This window comes from Castanea sativa, chromosome 7, assembly GCF_040712315.1.
Source record: "Castanea sativa cultivar Marrone di Chiusa Pesio chromosome 7, ASM4071231v1".
In the NCBI taxonomy this organism is placed as follows: Eukaryota; Viridiplantae; Streptophyta; class Magnoliopsida; order Fagales; family Fagaceae; genus Castanea; species Castanea sativa.
The window spans coordinates 16058001-16068159 of NC_134019.1; the positions used below are offsets into that span (position 1 = coordinate 16058001).

The 10159-nt window shown below is 36.4% G+C and overlaps 1 pseudogene; it reads right to left on the reverse strand.

Annotated features, from left to right (window-relative positions):
• Nucleotides 1–3162: 3162 nt before the first annotated feature.
• On the reverse strand, nucleotides 3163–9941 carry LOC142644041 (F-box/kelch-repeat protein At3g23880-like; annotated as a pseudogene).
• Nucleotides 9942–10159: the final 218 nt, after the last annotated feature.

Consider the following 10159-nt stretch of genomic DNA (forward strand, 5'->3'; position numbering starts at 1 on the left):
CTCTCTCAGATCGGTAGGTTCATGGATAACTATCTGTCTCTCACTCTCTATCTCTTCGATTTCCCTTGTGAAACAAAGATCGATGGTTATGGTTAGTGGTTGTGAAGCAGTGATCGGTTGGGTCCGGTGGTGGGTCATGGGGGGGGGGGGTTTGTGGTTAGAGTGGGTCGTGGGGTGGGTTGGTGGTTGTGAAGCAGTGGTCGGTTGGGTCCAGTGATGGGTTGTGGGGTGGGTTGGTGTGTTGTGATTTTTTTTGTTATGGTGTTTCAGTTGAGATTTTTGGTGTCTCGGTTGAGATGTTTTGGTGTTTTGGTTTAGATGTTCAGGTGATTGCTGGGTTTTGGTCTAAATTTGAAGATTGCTATGTGTGTTTTGCATGTTTGGTTGCTAAGAAAATACATTAATTTTCTGGGCAACCAGTTATTTGAGGGAGAACATGAACAATTCTAGGGAAGTGAGAAAGAATATAAATAGGTTTGGGGAAGAACATGAACAATAATGGGAACACAAAGAACATAATAATAAAAAAAATAATTAAAAGAAAAGAAAAGAAAATTTTATTTTAAAATAATTAAGGAAAAGAAAATTTTATTTTAAAATAATTAAGGAAAAGAAAAATAATGATGTGGCATTATTTAAATGCCAAATAACAAATTTTATTATTATTTTAATGGTCATGTCAGCATTTACTGTGCTAACAGTAGAATCCGTCTGCCACATAGGATATTTATGTTAATGAGATGACGGTAGGGACCAAAACGAAATCGTTTATTGATTTTAGGGAGTAAATGTGGTAAAATTAAAAAGTATGGACCAAAATAAAAATAGGGCCAAAATGTAAGAACCAAAAATGCATTTCTGCCTTGACAAGTAGTGTAAAATGGTCGTCCATAAAGTGACTATCATTACTAAGGACGATTGTAAGCATACATTAATGCCTAGATATAAATTCCTCACTTAAATGGCACAAGTGTATTGGACGTATAGCCACCAGCTCACAGCTATTATAGCCACCTCAAGCTAACCGTTACACAGCCATTACAGGACATTGAATAGGGAGTAGGGATGGCAATGGGGCGGGGCGGGGTGGGGCCAAAGGATGGGATCTTCGCCCCCGCCCTGTATAGATTTTTCTTGCCCCATCCTTGCCCCGCCCCGCATGACGGGCAAAATTTCTTGCCCCATCTCCGCCCCTTAAGGCCTTTTGAAGACCTGCGAAGCCCCGCCCTACACCGTAAAATTTTATTTCTTGTTAATTTTCCCTATAACTATTACAAATTTTTCAAATAAAATGACATGTTTCAATATTAAAAATATACTTGAAGTTATAAATAAATTTATCCTGTCAAATCAAACTAATTTTTAGCAAAAACTAAATAATATTATCTAAATGTTTAACAAGACAATGTCACAACAAAAATCTCATAATATGACACAAAAATCTCATATGAATCATGAATGAAAAGACAAAAAAAGAGAGTTAAACTTGGTACCTTATTTCCAACTTTGCTTGAGATAAAAGAGAGGTAGAACCACGTTAGGTAGAATAAAATAAGCTGATGATATTTTTGTTTAAATAGTAGGATTTTAAAGTATGAAAAAATTATAATTTAATCCTTATTAACGCGGGGTGGGGCGGGGTGGGTCTAAAAAGTGTAAACCCATTCCCGCTCCGCCCCGTGGTGCGGGTCTAAAATCTCTCTCCATCCCCGCCCCATCACCTTTGCGGGGCGGGAAAAACCCGCACAGGGCGAAGCGGGGAGGGGCGGGTCAAGCGGGGCAGGGAAAATTTGTCATCCCTAATAGGGAGGTTAAATGGCTATTAATTGAGCCATTTCACCCTCCAGCTGAACCATAACACCTAAGAAGATAAATGCACCAAGTATTCGACGGATAGCGATAACATGCTCGTCCATATTGCAAACTGTCAAAGTTAATGACTAATAATAGTATGGACAAGCATAAGTGCATTAATTCCAGACAACATTTAATGACCAAATGATGAATGAACGTGGAGCCGTTATTTCCGTCCAATTATGTGCATTTAATGGCCATTACAAACGTTAAAGGACTGGGATTAAGTGGTCATTATTAAGCCATAAATCCTCTAGCTCAAGTACAATGTAAGGTGAGGCCAACAAATTGAAAATTTACTCACACAAAGGCTATATAAAGTCAGGAGAGACAAGTAAGTGATTCATATTGAACACACACACAAATTACTCTACAAATTTTAGATTTCTAAAGAGTTCAAGCTAATTTAATCATCGAAGGGTCATTGGCAAGCCCCAAACCAGTGTCATTATCTGCTTAGTGTTTTCTTTGATATAGGATCTCTAGGTTTTCCATCGTACTAACGAAGTGAAATCGCATTTTATCAATTTGGCGTCGTCTGTGAGAACAACAAGTTATCAATCAATAAGCCTTTGAATTCTCTACTAACTAAGTTCCTTAGAACTAATAGACTCAACGACAATTGCGTTTCTGAACCCGGTGGTGGTGGCTCAACAAATCCAAGCACTAACAGCCAATGTGCAAGAATTGAAGAAACAAAATGAAGACTTGAAGCGGAGAGTGCGTTCAGAGGGCACATATACATCACAGTCATGGCGTAATTGCTATGACAATGACGATGAAGCCCATAGTCCAAGAAATAGCGGAAGAGAAACTTCTAAGCACACCGTATAGTCAACTCATGACAACGATCAAATGATGAAAAACATGAGGAAGGAGTTAGATGAAGTCAAGAACACCATGAAGGGAAAGACGGCGATAAATCTTGATGGCAATATCAAGAGGACAGACACACCCTTTACTGCCAGCATTTTGGAGTGCCTTCTGCCTCCCAAATTTTGTCTCCCACAGTTGGAGGTTTACGATGGCACTAAGGATCCCCTAGATCACATACGGGCATTCAAGACAATATTAAACCTCTAGCAGACCCCAGACGAGGTAATTTGCAGAACATTCCTAGCAACCCTCAGAGGAGTAGCAAGAGTGTGGTTTCGAAAGCTGCCCGCGGCCTTTATTGTGAACTTTAAGCAACTGAGCGAATTTTTTTCTACCATTTCATTGGAGGCCAACACCATAAGAGGCCCACCTCATACCTGTTAACTGTGATGCAACAAGAAGGGGAAACCATGAGAGAATATGTAAAACGCTTCAACAAAGCAGTGCTAGAAATTGACGAGACAAACAATCAGATGATAATGACGACCTTCCAAGCAGGGTTAAACAATCTTGACCTCATCTTCTCTCTAGGGAAGACTCCGCCAACTACAATGACAAACCTCTTGTTCAAAGCCTAAAAGGACATGAACAGAGAGGATGCATTAACGGCAAATGGAATAGATGGCAAGCGAAAGATGGAAGAAATTTATGAGCTCTAACACAAAAAGATGGAGAAGAACGATCGTTCCCCCAGTCGAAAGAATGACAACGAAAATATCCAGGCTCATACAAGATTGTAAAATATTCTAAAAGAGGAACTTGTTACCTCGAATCACTCAACGGCAAACGGTTACCTTGTCTATGGAGTGTTGAGCACTTCAAGAGGTATTATCGCAAGTTAGATGACGTTTTCAATTTTCTTTCATCAAACTGTTTTCTAAGCAAGAATGAATAAGGGAGCATTTTTCCCCACATGAATAAATGTTGTTCTCTTGAAAGATATGAAAGTATTATTACCATACAAAAGAAAAAAAAAAATCAAGAAGAAAGCCCGTCATTGAAAGTCCAATGAGTAAAACCAAGTAGATGATAAAAATCTTGGTAAAAGTAAAATCATCACATAAGGTTTAATTTGGACGAGTACAAGCATAATGACGATCAAATTCTTAAAGCGAAAGTAGGTCATATGATAAAATTCGTATGGTTAAAAACCAACAAACACAATCATAATGACAATCAAATTCTCAAAACGAGAGTAAGTCATATGATTAAATTCGCATGGTTAAAAACTAATGAACACAATCATAATGACGATCAAATTCTCAAAGCGAGAGTAAGTCATATGATTAAATTCGCATGATTAAAAACTGACGAGTAGTTTTTCTAAAAAGGAAAACAAAAATCAAGGGGCATAGGAAGCTCAAGAAAATTTCGCACACGCAACCAATGAAAAGAAGGCATGTGTCAATCACTTGACGAGAAAGTCGCCTCGCATTAAACGTGATAGGATGAGAATCTCAGGACATGAAGGGGAGATTGAATTGCCAAAAACCTTTCATATTCCTATGCTCGTCCAAACAAAGGACGATAAAGGAATAAATGGGGCAACTGACAAGTAGTGTAAAATGGTCATCCATAAAATGACCATCATTACTAAGGATGACCGCTATTACTAAGGTCGATCTTAAGCGCACATTAATGCCTAGATATAAATTCCTCACTTAAATGGCACAAGTGTAACGGACACCTCAAACTGGCCATTACATAGCCAAGAAATTGAATGGGGGGTTAAATGGCTATTAAATGAGCCATTTAACCCTCTAGTTCAACCATAATTCCTAAGAAGATAAATGCACAAATCATTTGACGAATAGAGATAAAATGCTCGTCCAAGTTAATGACGAGTGAAAGTATGGACGAGCGTAAGTGCATTAATTCTAGACAGTATTTAATGACCAAATCATGAAATAACACGGAGCCGTTACCGCCGTCCAATTATGTGCATTTAATGGTCGTTACGAACATTAAAGGGATGGGATCAAGTGCTCATTATGAGCCATAAATCCTCTAGCTCAGGTACAACTTAAGGAAAGGCCAACAGATTGAAAATTTACTCACACAAAGGCTATATAAAACCAAGAGAGACAAGTAAGTGATTCATATTGAACACACACACAAATTACTCTACAGATTATAGATTTCTAAAGAGTTCAAGCTAATTTAAGTATTGAATGGTCTTTGGTAAACCCCAAACCGGTGTCATTATCTGCTTAGTGCTTTCTTTGATACAAGATCTTCAGGTCCTCTATCGTACTGATGAGGCAAAATTGCATTTTATCACGCCTTCTTTATTTGATTGGTCTTGCACATGGGATTTCACTAATAACATCTCCATTCCGTAGCTCATAGAGCCATTGCTTTCTATACATAATTACATTCTCTAATTCTTTATACTTCTTTACATCTTTTGAACATGAAGTGGTCTTTTTGCAACAAAATCTTTCTTTACTTATCAAATAATAATAAGAAGAAAAATTTTCCTATCCTAAAGTCTAACATATGCATATGACAAGTACTTCAAGTTTGTCCTAAATCATTGTTACATCAACACCTACTACTGAGTTCAAATATTCTGTACCACTTTCTGTGTACCACTCTATATTCCACCAATCACTACTTGCCATGTTTTCATTTTACTTTCTTTATAGAATAACTGAAGTTTGAAATAGAAAGCAATTATACACACACATGATAAGTAATGATTGGTGGAACATAGAGTGGTACATAAAAAATGGTACATAAGATTTGCATTCCTACTAATGATCTTAATGCAAAATTTGGTTTCTTCCAATGTTAATTATGATTAATTAGAATTCCATTGTTTTAAACTTCTAAAAGGAAGCAAAATTTCAGCTATTGCTAGTTGTTGGACTTGAGAATAAGTGACAACTATATTCTATGACAAATAGCTATGGAACTAATCATCGCAAAGTAGGCCAATTAGACTAAAGGGGGTTTGGATGGTCAATGCTGAAAGCACAAATGAATAGAATTGCTTAGCTATCCATTGAGAACATTTTGGAGTTGCTAAATACTACTGAGAACTCTTAAAGCATCTTACTGGTACAAAATCTAAACAAAAATAAGTCGTCGGTACTCAATAATTTTCCCAAATCTCTCAATACACATTGCCACCCACAGGCACAAACAACTAAACAATCCTCCTGCCTGAAGAAATTCTTTATTCTAAGAATTTCGTAATGAAGCAAGATTAAGAACTAAGAAAATCAGAGAGAATTGTAGGGAGAGAGAGAGAGAGAGAGAGAGAGAGAGAGAAAGTTTGAGAGAAAATCTTATTAATGAAAAACTGAAATTCTTGCTTAATTTACATCTAAGTAATGGTTTTCTATCTATAGTGTACAAATCATCAGGGACAGACCCATGTTAGGGCAGAGGGTGGCCATCCCCCCCCCCCCCCCCTCCCCAAATTTTGAAAAAAAAATATAGCACTATATATACAAAAATTTCCCCTAAAAAATATATTTTTGGCCCCCTTCCTTCAAAATCTTTACATTTTAACCCATGAAAACTAAAAAGAAAATTGTAACATCCTTTTGCCCATTGCATATTGATCCAAAAATATGAAGCCCGTGAGAACTATGATCAAATGTGTGCAGTGGATACTAATGCTTGTTTGTAGGTTTATTTTTATGAATTATTAACTATTTTTAGAAAATATTTTATTAACATTAATGTTGTTGTAGCTTGTGGGGTATGTTTGTTTGGTTTATTTTTTGGACTAAATTTTGAAACGATAAAGCTATATAATATGGAAATAACGAAACTTTTACTTAAATTGTTGATAATGAGAAAATTATCTATATTATTTGATTTTTTTAAAGATAAAGAATTACAAATAATTTGAAGCTGATAATACAACATCGCCTCTAGTGTTGTTGTCTCAATTCATGAAAATTTTCAAACAAAATTCCAAAAAATTACCACTGAATAAATTAGTATTTGGTCAAAATTGTGAAAATATGAGGTCATAATGTTAATGAATGTGATGAAATTCAACAAAGTTTGAGTAGATGTTAGTTTTAATTTTTATAAACTTTTTTGAGTTTATACTTTGGCCCACTACGAATTCTAGTTTCGTCGTAACTAAATAGTTTACTATTTAAACTTCATAACCATTTTTTCGCGCCATCTTCAACGGACAACTGAGCGCTACCAGACGACATCGTTTGGTACCTTCAGTAATACATTCAGTGCTTATTCAAAACGGTGCATAACTGCATATCAACCTGGGTTATTGGTGAAACGGTGCGTTGCTGTGTATGGGCAAATTCCTATTTTAACGAAAACTGTGCGTATAGACTTTTCCTTCTGTTGTTTCTATAAAATAAAATAAAAAGGCTTTCCCTTCTGTTTTGGTTTTGGACACGAACCAGAACCACCTTCACCTTGCGCTTCAACATTGCCTATATACAGTACAAAAACACTGCAAAACTATTAATATTTGAAAATCCACATTCTCTCTAGTCCCTACTGATGTTAATTTGATTAACTGGTAGTGCAGAAACTATCATTAACTCCGACTTAACAATCATTTTCTTTCCATTTTTTCAGCAATCAGACTCGAAACAAAGCCAATATAGAACAAAATCAAGCAAACAAAAAACCTAATCATTATTAAACTTTTGTCTCTACAATCCTAACTAATCACAGTCACTGTTTGGTTGCTGAGAAAGACCTAAGAAAAGAAAAAATAAAGAGCAGGTGATACTCTTTAACTCCAAGGTTGAATTAAGTTAGAAACACTAGAACAGGGCCAAGGACACATTTTCTTAGCGAAAGGCAAACCTAAGCCTAGTATTCTCTGCTCAGAGTCCTAAATTTGTTTATAAGAAATGCACACTGAAGACAGAAAGACAAAATCAATAAGATCCACTTCTATTCAACGCTTCTAACCATCAACTGTCAAATGTAATTTAGCTAACAACCTTAATTTTTTGCATCAAAAGTATCTAGTTTCCTAAACGAAAAAGCTTGAACATAAATTATACTATAATAGCTAAGATAATTTTCACAATGATGACGGAAAAACTGAAGCTTTCAGCAGTAAAAGCGATATAATAGCTAAAGATAATTCTCACATTTACTCACCTTCATCAAGTAAAATCAAGCTCTCCATATAATTAGCCGAGAAACCCACCCAATTAGCATCTTCAATCGCAAGAATGCGGCAATTTAGACTCTCAGGGTTAATTGAAACCAGCCCATTGGCACTCTTGAATAGAAGTTCACCATTATCAATGCAGCCATAGGAATCATGAGGCAAATCCATTGGAATCAAACATTTTCTAGTCCAAGACCCAACGACACCATACTCCTCCATAACCCAGAAGTCGCACAGGCAACCAGTATTACATGGACGATGACAGAAGAAAATAACGGCCAGCAATCCCTTGAATACCACTAGTTGAAAAGAAGGTAAATCATTTTGAGCCAGAAACAACATCATCTCATGGAAAGTCTCATCATGGACGTCGAAGGACAAAATGAAATGGTGGCGGCAAGTATATGCTATAAAGTGCAAAGCTCCACTACAAAATACAGAGAGTGGCAGAACAGAAACAATAGATCCAAAATTGGGTTCATACCCTCGCAAGGACTCCACTGTTATTATAACTTTTCTCCATCCGTACTCAAAGTGTATATCTCTGCCTCAGCCAGTGGCTTTTCCGCCCCCAACAAGTTGTTACTAGTCTTAGAACCTTGAAGTCATTGTTTTTAGAGTCAAAAACAAGTCCAAAAACAACTCGAACATCACTGTAAAGAAAGCGAGTAGATAGAAGCTTCTTATGTAGGAAAAATAACGTAAAATAGATAAGAAATTGATATTTTTTATGTTTACTTAAAGATGTTATTATAAGTGGTAAAATTCTTGAGTCTCACATAAAAAAAAGAAAAGGATAATATATGAGTTTATATGCTCAAGAGTTGGATATTGGATTGGACCTTTGGCATATGTGGACTAAGCTTACTTGTCCAAATAATAATATTTTATTATTTTAATTTTTTAAGTCAGTTAGTCTGTACATAGCAGTTATTACTGTATAATTTTTACATAGTCCTTCATTCATAAAAACTACTTTTAAGAAGAAAAACTCTCTTAGTGAGAATTTTTTGTACATTTTCATTTTGTATCAAAGAGAGAGAAAGAGACATTGAGTAATTCATAGAGCACTACATTGTGTGTTTCATTTTCGTGTTGTAGATAATTTTATTCTGAGAGGTAGACGTCCATGAGTACGTCTCAAAACACTACCGTAATTGTGTGAGGGGCGAAATTTACTTTAAGGAGATTGTGTCAAACACAAGACTTAATTTGAATTGTTCATCCTTCATGCATTTAGTCTGTGAGTTTTTAATTATTTGCAGATTTTTTTTTTTATATATATTTCGTATTTGTTTATTGCTTTTACTTTTCACATCTATTTATGTTATTGATTATTCTTAGGTTTGTATATTGTTCTTTTGACTTTAACACAAAAGTGAATTGTTAAAATATGGGTCCGTTTAGATAGAACTTATTGCTAAAAACTGAAAACTGAAAACACTGTAGCAAAATAATTTTAAAATGTGTGAATAGTACCGCGGGACCCATTTTTAATGAAAAAGTTGCTGAAAAGTGAAATTTGTAGGTCCGTGAATAGTGCACAAATGCACTGTTCACAGAAGATTGGGTCAATACTTGCGGCTGGAGGAAAAAAAAAAAAAACTGAAAACGTAGACGCAGCTTCAGTGGAATCCAAACGCCCTCTATATCTAACATCTTAAACTTTCTAATACTTGGGTTCCACAAATAGATTATGTGATTAAGATCTTGATCATAACCAGCTAGGCAGAACATGGTGTTACAGAAGCCAACTATGCTGAACTTGTCAAGAAACGATGGGATTTCAAATTTAAAAACCTGGGTCAACGTTTGGTCGTTGTTGCAAACAACAGTACACAATTGTTTGGAAGTGGAAGATGACTGTTACTGTTGGAGTATATTGCAAATGACCACTGTGAGTGTTGGTGGAAATTAGCGATTTGGTTCGGTTGAGGTTGAAGTGTGTGGAAATGAAAGTGGGGTCGGAGATAATGGAGTTACGAGATTTGGAAAGGAACCTCAATCGGGTTAAGGATTTCACTGGTAGCCGACCAAAGATGTCGTTGACGACGTCGTATGGAATTCGCTCACGCATAGGCTGATACATCACCAAGAGAATGAACTGTTTGTTGAGTTACTTTAGGTTTGTTGCGGCAGGGAAGGGAAAGTAAAAGGAACAACTTTTAAAGGTACTTCGGTTGTAGATAGGGCTGTCCATCCAATCCGGAGATCCGACCCACCCGAAGAATCCGACCGGATCTGACCCGAAAACCGTCCGACCCGATCAAGTCACCGGTCGGCGACGGGTCTGTTGTTCCAAAAACC